This window comes from Sus scrofa, chromosome 1 (assembly GCF_054392235.1).
Source record: "Sus scrofa isolate SSC_HxYL_T2T_F1_AM1 chromosome 1, Sscrofa_HxYL_maternal_Yorkshire_Landrace_v2.0, whole genome shotgun sequence".
Taxonomy (NCBI): domain Eukaryota; kingdom Metazoa; phylum Chordata; class Mammalia; order Artiodactyla; family Suidae; genus Sus; species Sus scrofa.
The window spans coordinates 151,188,853-151,201,447 of NC_139383.1; the positions used below are offsets into that span (position 1 = coordinate 151,188,853).

Consider the following 12,595-nt stretch of genomic DNA (forward strand, 5'->3'; position numbering starts at 1 on the left):
ACCGAAGATTGTTGTAAGAATCAGTAAGATTTATTTAAGCAACTAGCACTTAGTGGGTGCACAAATGAAATCTGTGGAAATAAACTCATTTCAGGAATTTGCATTAGGCACTGAAAATCGATGCAATCAGTATCATGCTTAGCAACATAAAATATTTTATGTCCTGAATAATATCTACACTACTATCTTAAAAAAACTTTTGTCTTTTTATGATAGCTTAATGTCAATGATAGTTTAATGTCACAAAACAAAAATAAAAACAACAACAAAAAGAAGGCAAGCTTTGTTTGAAGCAATACCAAAAAGTCCAATAGTAAATTTTATTATTTTGATAATTTTGTATTCTATTGTTAGTGTCAAGCAGAAATAAAAAAAATATTGCTTATCAATTGCAAACTATATTTATGGTTCTTCCCTTGACTGATATTTTCTTTAGTTGACATACCCTGAAGAAAAACAGTAAGTATAGTTGTCCGTACTATTTTTAATTACCAAGATTTTATTTAACCAATGCATTTCCTTGGATTTTAAAAAATTCTTAGAATTCCTATTAGAATCAGTATGATATGTATTTAAAAATGGTATTATACATATGAATTCAGTGAGAATGTAGCAACTGCTATTCAATAAAACTTCTCTTTTCCATCTACTCTCCAGTTGGGTAAGACAGGCAAATTGAGACTGAAATGACCACAGTCAAAGCAGGATTTAATGACTTCCAGGTTTTCGCTTGAATAGCTTAAGGCATCTTGGATATATGTGTGATTAGTGAAAATTGGTAGTTGAATAAATCATAGATAAGAGGATTCTATAGGTTATCTTGTTTACTATCTTAATTTTACACATAATAATACAAAGGTCCTGAAAGATTTAAAGGACATACCTTATTGCTTACTTATCAGAGTTCACAACTAAAATTTCTTATAATAAGTTAATTTGCCACATTTCTCTGTCTCCACTGAATATAGGCAGGCACCTCCTCACTTTTTTATCTATGATTGGCACAACTGAAAAGTGAAATATCCAAAGATACATTACTTTATCATACATTAGCTCATTTACTTTTTGAAGAATTAACAAGTTTTAGCCTCTAAGATACATACTGGGAACACAAAGCAAGCCAATAGCAACCTCTTCTTTCAAGGGACTTAAGGGGAGACAGAATAGGAAGCATGGCAGAATAGGAAGTATGTGAAAAGTGACATGATATGAAGAAGTGGCACAGAGGCATGAGCAACAACCCTGCTCAAAAAGATTAGAGAGGCTTCTCAGAGAAGGAGTCTGAACTCGTCTGTGAGACAAAACAACTGCAGGCAAAAGGGCCACAAATGACTTTTCAAGTGTGTAATACTTCCCCAGCAAGTGATCCCATCAAGGGTGTAGAAGGAAATGGGGCTGCGAGGCAGAGTCCATACCCAATGGGCCTTGTTCTTGGAGTTAGAACATTTTCTAGAAATCTATGAAGAGCCACTGATAGAGTCATGCAAGGGAGCAATGGGATTCGTATTTGTTTCTTTTAAAAACATTCCGGGAGTTCCCACTGTGGCTCAGTGGTTAACAAATCTGACTAGGAACTATGAGGTTGTGGGTTCGATCTCTGGCCTTGCTCAGTGGGTTAAGGATCTGGCGTTGCTGTGAGCAGACACAGCTTGGATCCTGAGTTGCTGTGGCTCTGGAGTAGGCTGGCGGCTATAGCTCCGATTAGACCCCCAGCCTGGGAACCTCCATATGCTGCAGCAGTGGCCCAAGAAATGGCAAAAAAAAAAAAAAAAAAAATCCATGATAAGGAGTTTCAGTAGGAAAGTACTGTAATAAGGAGTGTTGGGGATACAAGAATGAATAATATAATACGGCCCTGCCCTTCTAGAGCTTATATTCTGGTTCAAGTAAAATGGCAGCAGTGGGATAATACAGAAGGAAATGGATGTTACAATAATAATAATTACTGTATTACTACTACTAATAGTGCCTATTACCATATATTGAACATTTCCCATATACTAGGCACTAAACACATGTGCTGTCCCTTTTCACTCTTCATAGTAGCCCTATGAGGTCAGCACTATTGTTTTCCCTCCTTCACTGATGAGGAAACAGAGATTAATTGAATATTTATTTCAAGTTTCTATATCTGGTAAGTGGCAGAACTGGGATTTGCATGGGATAAAAAAGCTCACCTTTATTGAGCTTGTACTATGTACCCAGCATAAATGCTTTTATGTATATTAGCATTTAATCCTCGCAACAACCCAATTTTACAGATAAGAATACCAAATCACAGAGAGGTTTATGATCTTGCCTGGCATTTTTGTACTCACTAATAAATTGGGACCCCATGCTATTAACCACTTTGCTGCACTATCTAGTCCTAAAACCAATTCTTTTATAATTTGCCTCCTAACTGCCAGGAGAGTGGGAAAGAGGAAGCAATCTAGGATTACTAACATTATGATTAGGGAATGCCACAGATGGTAGAATCAACAATCAAGTCAAAGAATATAGGAAGAGCTGGTTTCATTCTCCCTTAACTACAGAAGTCTATCCAACTGCCTCCTTGATTTCTTCCTTTGGATATAAGGATACAAATTCAGCTGCAGTAAAAGGTATCTAGAATAACCATGGTGGATTATAGAAGACAGTAGGTATCTCACACCAACCTTTGAGCTGGTACACAAGCCTTGACCCAGGGAATCCTTTGGGACCCAACTTATTGCTCTATGATCCCTCCAACATAGCTCCCAACCATTTTAATTATCAGAAAGGGACAAAGGGAATGGAGGATCTCATTTCTTCCAGAGTATGATCTAGAGGTTGCTCACATTATTTTTGCTCACATTCCACTAGGCAGAACTTAGTGACATGGCCACACTTAGTTTATTATAGGCAGCAATGTATTTGGCTAGAAATTCCATTATCATGGAGAAGAGGAGAGTGCATATTAGGGGCCAACTAGCAATTAGTCTGTACTACAGACACATACGCATCTCAAAATTAACATTTGCATAACCCAATTCCTGCTGCTTTTCTAAAACCTGCTTCTCTCGACATTTCCAGTTAATGATGGAAAATTGGACAAATTCAGTAGTTCCATTGCAGACAGGTTGAATTTGGGGTGCCTGCAGAACATCTGGTACAGTTCTCCAATAAGGAGTTGAAGATATGTATCTGAAGTTGAGTAAGCTTAGTGTTCAAGACTCAGACTTGATTCCTGAATTATGTTAACTGATAGAGGAAAAGTAAAGGTAAGCAGTTATGTTGGAGACTGTCATGTGGCTGGTGAAGAGAACCAAAAGTGGAGAAGGTGAGCATTCTGCAGCAAAGACTTGAGGAAGAGTGGGTCACAGTAGGAGAGGATGGAAAATTCAGGGTGATGGAACCAAGGGGGCAGTCTCAAGCAGGTAGTGGGTTAAGTGTGGAAGGGTGCAAAGAGGTCAAATACTACAACTGAGAAGAACTTAACTTTTAAACTTGGCCATTATGCCATCACTGACATTAATACAAGTAATGCATATAGTAAAATGGGGGCTGGTGCTAAATTCCAGTAGCTGAAGAGAGACTTGGAATGAAATGGCAATGTGATAGCACTTTCAAAGAGAAAGGACAAAGTTAATAGAGGGAGAATTAATGAACAGCAGAGGGAATAACTGAGGGATTAAGAGTCTTAAGAAGCCCCCCCAACCCCATCTGCAAAATATATATATTAGCTGTAGAAAGGAAGACAAATGGCTCATACTTTGAGGAGATCAAGGGAGTACAAATTTGGGTAATCTGCAGGAATAAAGGTGAAGATGTGAAGGAATTAATGCTTGAAGTGTGTAATGCTAAACAATGATATATATAATGCTATTATCACCACTGTTATTACAAAGGACTAACATTTACTGAGCACTTAACCATATGCCAGGCAAATTCTTCAGGGAATTAATTTTGCTACAACAGTATTTCTTAAAATACTGAGAGCTACAGATAAACTGAAAGCTTAGTCTTTCTCAGTAGTTGAGTGGGCATGGCATTGGGGAAAATGGAGACCCCATTCTTGAAAGACACACAGACTTTCATGAGCACTGGGTCCCAGGGCAAAGCAAAGGCTCCATAGGAATCTGAGTCAAAACTGACTGCAGTTCTTGGAGGATCTCCTGGGAAAACAGGGGGTGACTGTGGCTTGCTGTGGGGGAAGGATATTGGCAGAAAAGTTCCTGGGAATATTCATCAGCAGTGCATTTCTCTAGAGGTGGCCATTTGGGGAAAATACGGCCCCACCCATCAGTGCTGAGAAGCCCCAGGACAAACAACAATCCAGGTGGGATCAAGCCCTGCCCCTCAGTAAACAGGCTGCCTAAAGACCCCCCAAGGCACACAACCCCTGCTAATCTCACCCAGACAAAGCCCCACCCACCAGAGGGATAGGAATCAGCCCCACCTTTCAGTGGTCAAGTACCAATCCCTCCCACTAGGAGGCCTAGAGCAAGCCCCCATACCAACTTCAGTCACAAGAGGGGCAGACACCAGAAGTAACAGAGGCCACAACTCTGTTTTTTCAAAAAGGACACCACAACAAAAACCTATAAAAATGAAAAGACAGGGAACTATAACTCAGATGAGGGAGAAAGAAAAAACCACAGAAAAACAGCTAAGTGATCATGAGATTCTCAGCCTCTAGGAAAAAGACTTTAGACAGTTGATGGTGAAGATGATGCAAGACATTGGAAATAAACTGGAGGCAAAGATGGATAATTTATAGGAAACACTGAGCAAAGAGATATAAGATATAAAACTTAAGAAAACAGAGATGCAAAATACAATAAATGAAATAAAAAATTCATTAGAAGCAGCCAATAGCAGAATACAGGAGGGAGAAGAATGAATGAGTGAGGTGGAGGAGATAGTGGAAATCACTATGCAGAACAGAAAAGAGAAAAAAGATTGAAAACAAATGAAGAGAGTCTCAGAACTTTGGGATAACGTTAAATGCACCAGGATCCATATTATGGGGTGCCAGAAGGAGATGAGAGAGAAAGGGACAGAAAAAATATTTGCAGAGATAATAGCCAAAAACTTCCATAACACGGGAAAGGAACCACTCGCTAAAATCCAGGAAGCACAACAAGTACCATGTAAAATAAACCCAAGGAGGAACACCCTGAGACACATATTAATCAAACTGACCAAAATTAAAGACAAAGAGAAAATATTGAAAGCAGCTAGGGAAAAGAAACAAATGACATACAAGGGAACCCCAATAATATTATTGACAGATTTTTCAGCAGAAACTCTGCAGGCCAGAAGGGAGGGGCATGATATACTTAATGTGAAGAAAGGAAAAAACCTCCAACCAAGATTACTTTACCCAGCAAGGCTGTCATTCAGACTTGAAGGAGAAATCCAAAGCTTCACAGAGAAGCAAAAGCTAAGAGAATTTAACAACACTATACCGGCTTTACAACAAATACTAAAGGAACTTTTCTAGACAGAAAAGGCCACAACAGAAACAAAAATACCACAAATGACAAGGCTCATCACTAAAGGTACATATACAGTAAAGATACGAAATCATCCATGCACAATTATGCCACCAAAATCAGAAAGCATGAGAAGAGGAGGGTCCAAATGCAGGACACTGGAGATGCACTTGCAATTAAGAGACCAACAACTTAAAACAATCTCGTATTTTTACAGACTCCTATATCAAAACTTCATGGCACCTGCAAACCAAAAATCTACAACTGATACACACACAAATAAAAATCAACTCAAATACAACACTAAAGATAGTCATCAAACCACGAAAGGAGAGAACAAGAGAAGAGGGGAAGAAAAAAGAACATCAAAACCAAATCCAAAGCAATCAATAAAATGGCAATAAGAACATACATATCAATAATTACCTTAAATGTTAATGGACTAAGTGCCCCAACCAAAAGACACAGACTGGCTGAATGGATACAAAACAAGACCCATATACACGCTGCCTTCAAGAAACCCACTTCACTTCTAGGGACACATATAAATTGAAAGTGAGAGGGTGGAAGAAAATATTCTATGCAAATGGGAATCAAAAGAAAGCTGGAGTAGCAATACTCATATCAGACAAAATAGACTTTAAAATGAAGAATATTTTAAGGGACAAGGAAGGTCACTACCTAATGATCAAGCATCAATCCATGAAGCTATAACAATTTAAAATATCTACGCACCCAACATAGGTTCACCACAATGTATAAGGCAACTGCTAACAACCTTAAAAGGACAAATCAACAATAACACAAGAATAGTGGGGGACTTTAACACCCCACTTATAGCAATGGACAGATCATCCAGACAGAAAATCAATAAGGAAACAAAGGCCCTGAGTGAAGCATTAGGGCCTCACTCTAATGCTTATCTAAATATCTATTAAGTAGACATTCCACCCAAAAGCAACAGAAGATACATTCTTCTCAAGTGCACATGGAACATTCTCTAAGATTGACCACATCCTGGGCTACAGATCCAGCCTTGGGAACTTTAAGAAAATTGAAATCATATCAAGCATCTTTTCTGACCAAACATTATTCTACTGGAAATGAACAAGAAAAAAAAAAAAACACAAACACATGGAGACTCAACAACATGCTACTAAACAACCAATGGATCACTGAAGAAATCAAAGAGGAAATACAAAAATACCTAGAAGCAAATGACAAGAAAGATACGATACTCCAAAATCTATGGGATGCAGCAAAAGCCATTCTAAGAGGAAAGTTTATAGCAATACAAGCCCACCTCAGGAAACAAGAAAAAGCTCAAGTAAATAAGCTAACTTTACATCTAAAGCAGCTTGAGAGAGAACAGACAAGACCTAAAGTTAGTAGAAGGAAAGAAATCATAAAGATCAGAGCAGAAATCAATGAAATAGAAACAGAGAAAACCATAGAAAAGATCCATGAAACAAAAAGCTGGTTCTTTGAAAAGTTCAACAAAATTGATAAACCCTTAGCCAGACTTATCAGGAGAAAAAGAGGACTCAAACAGACGATTTGCCAAAGAAGACATAAAGATAGCCAAAAAACACATGAAAAGACACTCAACATCACTAATTACTAGAGAAATGCAAATCAAAACTATTATGAGGTACCACCTTACACCAGCCAGAATGGTCATCATCAAAAAGTCTACAAACAATAGATGCTGGAGAGGGTGTGGAAAAAAGGGAACCCTATTACACTGTTGGTGGGAATGTAAAATTGGTGCAACTGCTGTGGAAAACAATATGGACATTCCCCAGAAAACTAAAAATAGAACTACCACTTGATCCAGCAATCCCACTCCTGGGCATCTATCCAGAGAAAACCATGACTCGAAAAGATATGTGTACCCCAGTGTTCACTGCAGCACTATATACAATAGCCAAGACATGGAAACCTAAAAGTCCATGGACAGAGGGGTAGCTCAACAAAATATTACTCAGCCATTAAAAGGAAAGAAATGTTGGCATTTGCAGTAACATGGACAGACCTAGAAATTAGCATGCTAAGTCAAGTCAGTCAGTCAATGAGACACCAACATCACATGGTATCACTTACATGTGGAATCTAAAAAAAGGAAACAAAGAATTTCTTTCCAGAACAGATACTGACTCACAGACTTTGAAAAACAGGTTGGGCGGTTGGCGGATGCACTGGAGGGTTTGGGATGGAAATGCTATAAAATTTGGTGTGATGATTGTTGTATACCTATAAATGTAATAAAATTGAGTAATTAAAAAAAATAAAAAAATATACTATATGCCTTGTTAAAAAATTGTTGAGTGGGCAGCATTTTGATACAACCTAAAAATGGCAACAGTAATTTTCTACCCACCATATCTGACCATCTTTTTATTTTCATTTTTTTGCATTTTAGGGCAGCACATGTTGCATATTTGATCCCAGGCTGGGGTAGAATTGGGGCTACAGCTGCTGGCCTACTACGCTACAGTTCACAGCAATGCCAGACCCTCAACTCATCGAGTGGGGCCAGGGATTGAACCCACATTCTCATGGATGCTAGTTAGATTCATTTCTGCTGAGGCACAACAGGAACTCCTATCTGACCACCTTTTTGTTACATTCTCTCCACTTATTCTTGATCCCAGGCGTATGCTAGGTAATGAATAATTGTTTTGCATTTAATTTGCTGTAATTCACATCGAAAAGAAATCTTGAGCATCAAAACAGCCCTGGAGTTCCCGTCGTGGCGCAGTGGTTAACGAATCCGACTAGGAACCATGAGGTTGCGGGTTCGGTCCCTGCCCTTGCTTAGTGGGTTAACGATCCGGCATTGCCGTGAGCTGTGGTGTAGGTCGCAGACGCGGCTTGGATCCTGCGTTGCTGTGGCTCTGGTGTAGGCCGGTGGCCACGGCTCCGATTCGACCCCTAGCCTGGGAACCTCCATGTGCCGCGGGAGCGGCCCAAGAAATAGCAAAAAAAAAAAAAAAAAACAGCCCTGCAGAAAAATCAACTTTATCAGCAATTTTAGGGCAAAATATTTCATTAAAAAAAGATTGAGGAGTTCTTGTTGTGCATCAGTGGTTAATGAATCCCACTAGGAACCACGAGGTTGCAGGTTCAGTCCCTGGCCTTGCTCAGTGGGTTAAGGATCCGGCGTTGCCGTGAGCTATGGTGTAGGTCACAGACATGGCTCGGATCCTGCATTGCTGTGGCTCTGGCGTAGGCCAGTGGCTACAGCTCCGATTCGACCCCTAGCCTGGGAACCTCCATATGCCGCACGGGAGTGGCCCTAGAAATGGCCAAAAAAAAAAAAAAAAAAAAAAAAAAAAGATTATGAGCATCAGAAGATATATAGTATTAGTTGAGTACTCCCATAATCACTACAGTGTTGGGTTATTCTGCAAAAAATATTGCTTTACTAGTGTGACTTCCTCTTGCACTCTGAGTTCTTGACAGTAAGGATGGGAATTGTTGATTTTTTACTGTTTTCCAAAGCCTGGCACAGTCCTGGGTAAATAGTGGAGGTTCAAAGTTTGTTAAAGGAATTAATCCATTAGGTTAAAAAAATTTAAATTGCTTTCACTTTACTCCCAAAATGAGATATTTAGAAACTATTGGGTCTCATTTTGAATAGACTAGTCTAAAAAATATACTACTTATTTAGTAGATACTTTGTTGTTTTTCTGGGAAAGCATACCTGAAAAAATATATGGATCTGACTTGGGGAAGAAAATTTTTTTTCATTGAAACTGATATATAAAGAGATGGAACACTATTAGTATTCTAAGGATTCCTAAAACGATTCACGCTGGTTATTTTTCCGAGGAAACACTTTGAAATTTGAAAATGGACAAGGCAGAAAGCACACTGGGTTCTTGAAACAAGTCTGACACCAGCAGTGTCACATATAAGAATACCTATTTAACATTAACAAGCTAAAAGGGCAATGGGTAATTTCTCCAGATTCCAAGGAGGAATTGGGGTTCTCCCTGATCTTAGCAAAGAACTGGCATTTAACTGACAATTAACTAAAAGTAGGTTTATTTCTCATGTCTTTAATTTTTTTTGGAACTCAGGGGTATCTTGCCACATTCAATATACCAGGTTATTATAAAATTACATTTCATTTATTCAGACAAATTTTACTTAAGAGAAAGTAGAATAGCTCAAAGTATCTACATATGCTTGATACTGCAGTTAACATTATGCTTTAATTATTCTAATAGTCTTTAAAGATTTTCATTTGTCTATTTTGATTTTATTCAAAGATAAATCCTTAAAAGATTGATTTTAATTAATCTCTTCCATAAAACATAACTGCAAATAGTGTCCAAATGAGGATGTGTAATGGGGGTAAATGAAAAAAGAATAAGGAATCGAATTACAATTGGACATGATTTAATACTGTCATTTATCATCACTTGTCCTAAAACAATTTAAATTCCACTAGCCTTTTCTTTCTTTTTTTTTTTTTTTTTTTGGTTGGGAAGCAGTATATATAAAAAAAAGATTCCCCCCACCTTTTTCTTCTTTTTTGTCCGCTCTGCAGCATATGGAGTTCCGCGGGCCAGGGATCAGATTCGAGCCACAGCTGTGGCAGCACTAGATCCCTAACCCACTGTGCCAGGCCAGGGATCAAACTTGCCTCCCAAAGCTCCAGGGACACCCCCGCTGATCCCACTGCACCACAGCGGGAACTCTTAAAAAAGATATTCTAAGAATGACAGCTGGATTCGCCGCAATGTATACTGTTGATATAAAAAGTTTGAATTTTATGGGCTTATCAGCCAAATTTCAAACCCTAAGAGTATGAATTGTTAGTGATCCCATTACAGTTTTGCTAGCAGGTGTTGCAGAGCCATTAAAAGGGAAAAAAAAAAAAAAAAAGAAACATTTCAAATAAAAGAGTGACCTTGGTACTAAGACTTGGTACTAAACATGGGTTCAGTCCTCATAATAATCAATTACCCTGAATCCGGCCTGGGTCAACCAAAAAGCCACTTTCTCCTTCTCGACAGCCTACCGAATGTCAAAACTGCGGAGATTGACATTCACCTTCTTGTAAACGAGTGACACATCGTGTGCTGGCAAAGGCCCTAAGCAGATGACCTTGGTCCCCCGAAAGCTGGTCCGCACTCTGGGGGTACCTCAGCAACGTTCACAAAAACAGCTCAGGGCGTAAAAGGGTTCGGGTCGGAGACCTAGTACAGGGAGGGTTCTGCCCCACAGAGGCTGCTATCAAAGCCCCCTCCGCGGACTTTCGGAGCCTATTTATCCCCTGACAAAACCGGGAGCGGTCCAACTTCAGGCACGTTCCTCGGCTGGGTAATCACGGGGCTCTCCTGAGGGCTCCAGGGGGTTTCCGGAGTGTACCGCTTTCTTTCTGGTGGACCACAGACTGCAGTGGCTCAAAAGATGTACAGTCAGCTCTTCCCAGCCCCAAAATGGCGACCGACCCTGGGAGGACTCCGAGAAGCCGCGAGCCACTTCCCCTTCCCAACTGCCCCTGCGCTGGCGACGACGGCAAGCAGGAAGGAGGCGGAGCTAGAGGTGGAGGGCGGGGCAGAGCGCTGCGCCCACCCGCGCGTACCCCGGCCCCGCCCTGCGTCCCTGCGTCCAGGCCTGGAGCCCTCGCCCGGCCGGCGGCGCGCGGTGTCTGCCGGGATACTCGGCCCGCCCAGCCTGTCCTCCCGGCTTGCGCCGCGACCGCGAGATCCGCGTTTTCCCAAGATGGTGGCGCTCGGCTCGGGGTGACTGCAGGAGAAGACAGCCTGAATCCCCTGCGCCAGAACCTCAACATACAGCCCTCCTCTCGCTCGCGCACCCCGCCTCCGCCTAGCCTTCTGCCGGTTCCGGCCCTCGCCCCCAGCCGCCGCAGCCGACTTGCGCTTCACCCCTCCCGACCCGGCACTCACTGCCGCGGGCGGCGGCGCGTCCCTCGGCTCATCCTCGGTGCCGTGCTCGTAGCAACTCGCACCTAGCCCCGACCAGGCGGGGTCCCGTAGCACCCCGTGTGCGGACAGGCAGCGGCGGAGCAGCGGCTGGCGACGAGCGCGGGGTTTTCTGCGGCCCCTGCGCCCCTTTTCCCGGCCTTGGTCTCCGGAGAAGGAAGCGCGGGTCCCGCATGAGCGCCGGCGGTGGCGGCAGCGAAAGGGAACGAGGCGGTGGCGGGCGGAGGCGGCGGGCGAGGGCGACGACGACCAGTGAGGCGGCTGCTGCTGCGAGGGCCGCAGCCCAGGCGCGGGGGCGACTACAGGTCAGTGTGGCTGAGGACGGGGCCTGGACGGGGAAAGACGGGGCCTGGGATGGGAAAGGCTAGGCGGCACCTCCCGTTGTCCCCTTTGCCTCCCAAGCTCTCTCCGGGACGGCTTTGGCGAGGGTATGGACGCCCCTTACCCCCGCCGGGGCTAGTGTTTGGGGTCCCATGGTCTGGAGGGTCCATGCCAGAAGTAGGCCTCTGCTAGCAGCGGCTGCTGCTGTCCTAACTGTCAGTCCTGGCGGGGCGCCGGAGGGAGGGTTTTGTCGCCTGAGGGGACGCGAGCGGGCCCGGGGCGGGGCGTGCAGGGCGTCGAGAGGTGGCCTTCCTTGGAGCGGGACTCGCCGAGCGGGTCTGGGCCCCAGGCTGCGAAGCGCTGGCGTTTTTCTTCTGAGGGAAGCTCTTTCTTGGTGTTCTTGAGGTTTTGGTCTTCATGATGAAGAAATATTCAGACGTGTGCTTGGGTGGGTTGAGCTTTTGGGGGTGGACTGGTGGGGACGGAGGGCGGATGAAATGATAAATCAAGCCCAAGGGTCGTGTTCACAGATTACTTATCGCGATTTTGAAATTAAACGTGAACTACGGTGTTTGCTGGGGACTGTTAAATGCAGCCTGTAAACAGTTGGCCTTTTTTCCCCCTCTTCTCCCAATTGAGAACATGAAAAGGGCTCGTTATAGTGTAGAGGTGTTTGTTGGTAAAATCAGAATTTAATGCGGCAAATGCTTTAGTGCATTAAAATGAAAAAAATAATATGGACGCTGCTTGATTAATCTTAGAATCCTCGAAGGATAATTTAATTTCCGAATTTTCTAAAACGTCCTCTGGATATGTTAAAATAGAAACATTACACAGGCTGTTTGGTATTATATT

At 42.4% G+C, this 12,595-nt stretch overlaps 1 protein-coding gene across 11 annotated transcripts in view; it reads left to right on the forward strand.

Moving 5' to 3' along the window:
- The first annotated feature begins 11,130 nt into the window (after positions 1 to 11,130).
- UBE3A (ubiquitin protein ligase E3A) overlaps positions 11,131 to 12,595 on the forward strand; it is a 100,111-nt gene continuing 98,646 nt past the window's right edge. For 6 of the 11 annotated variants that reach the window (XM_084997436.1, XM_013999067.3, XM_084997347.1 and 3 more), the window contains exon 1: positions 11,188 to 11,724. The gene's annotated coding sequence lies outside the window, so the exon portion shown is untranslated. 11 annotated transcript variants of the gene reach the window in all.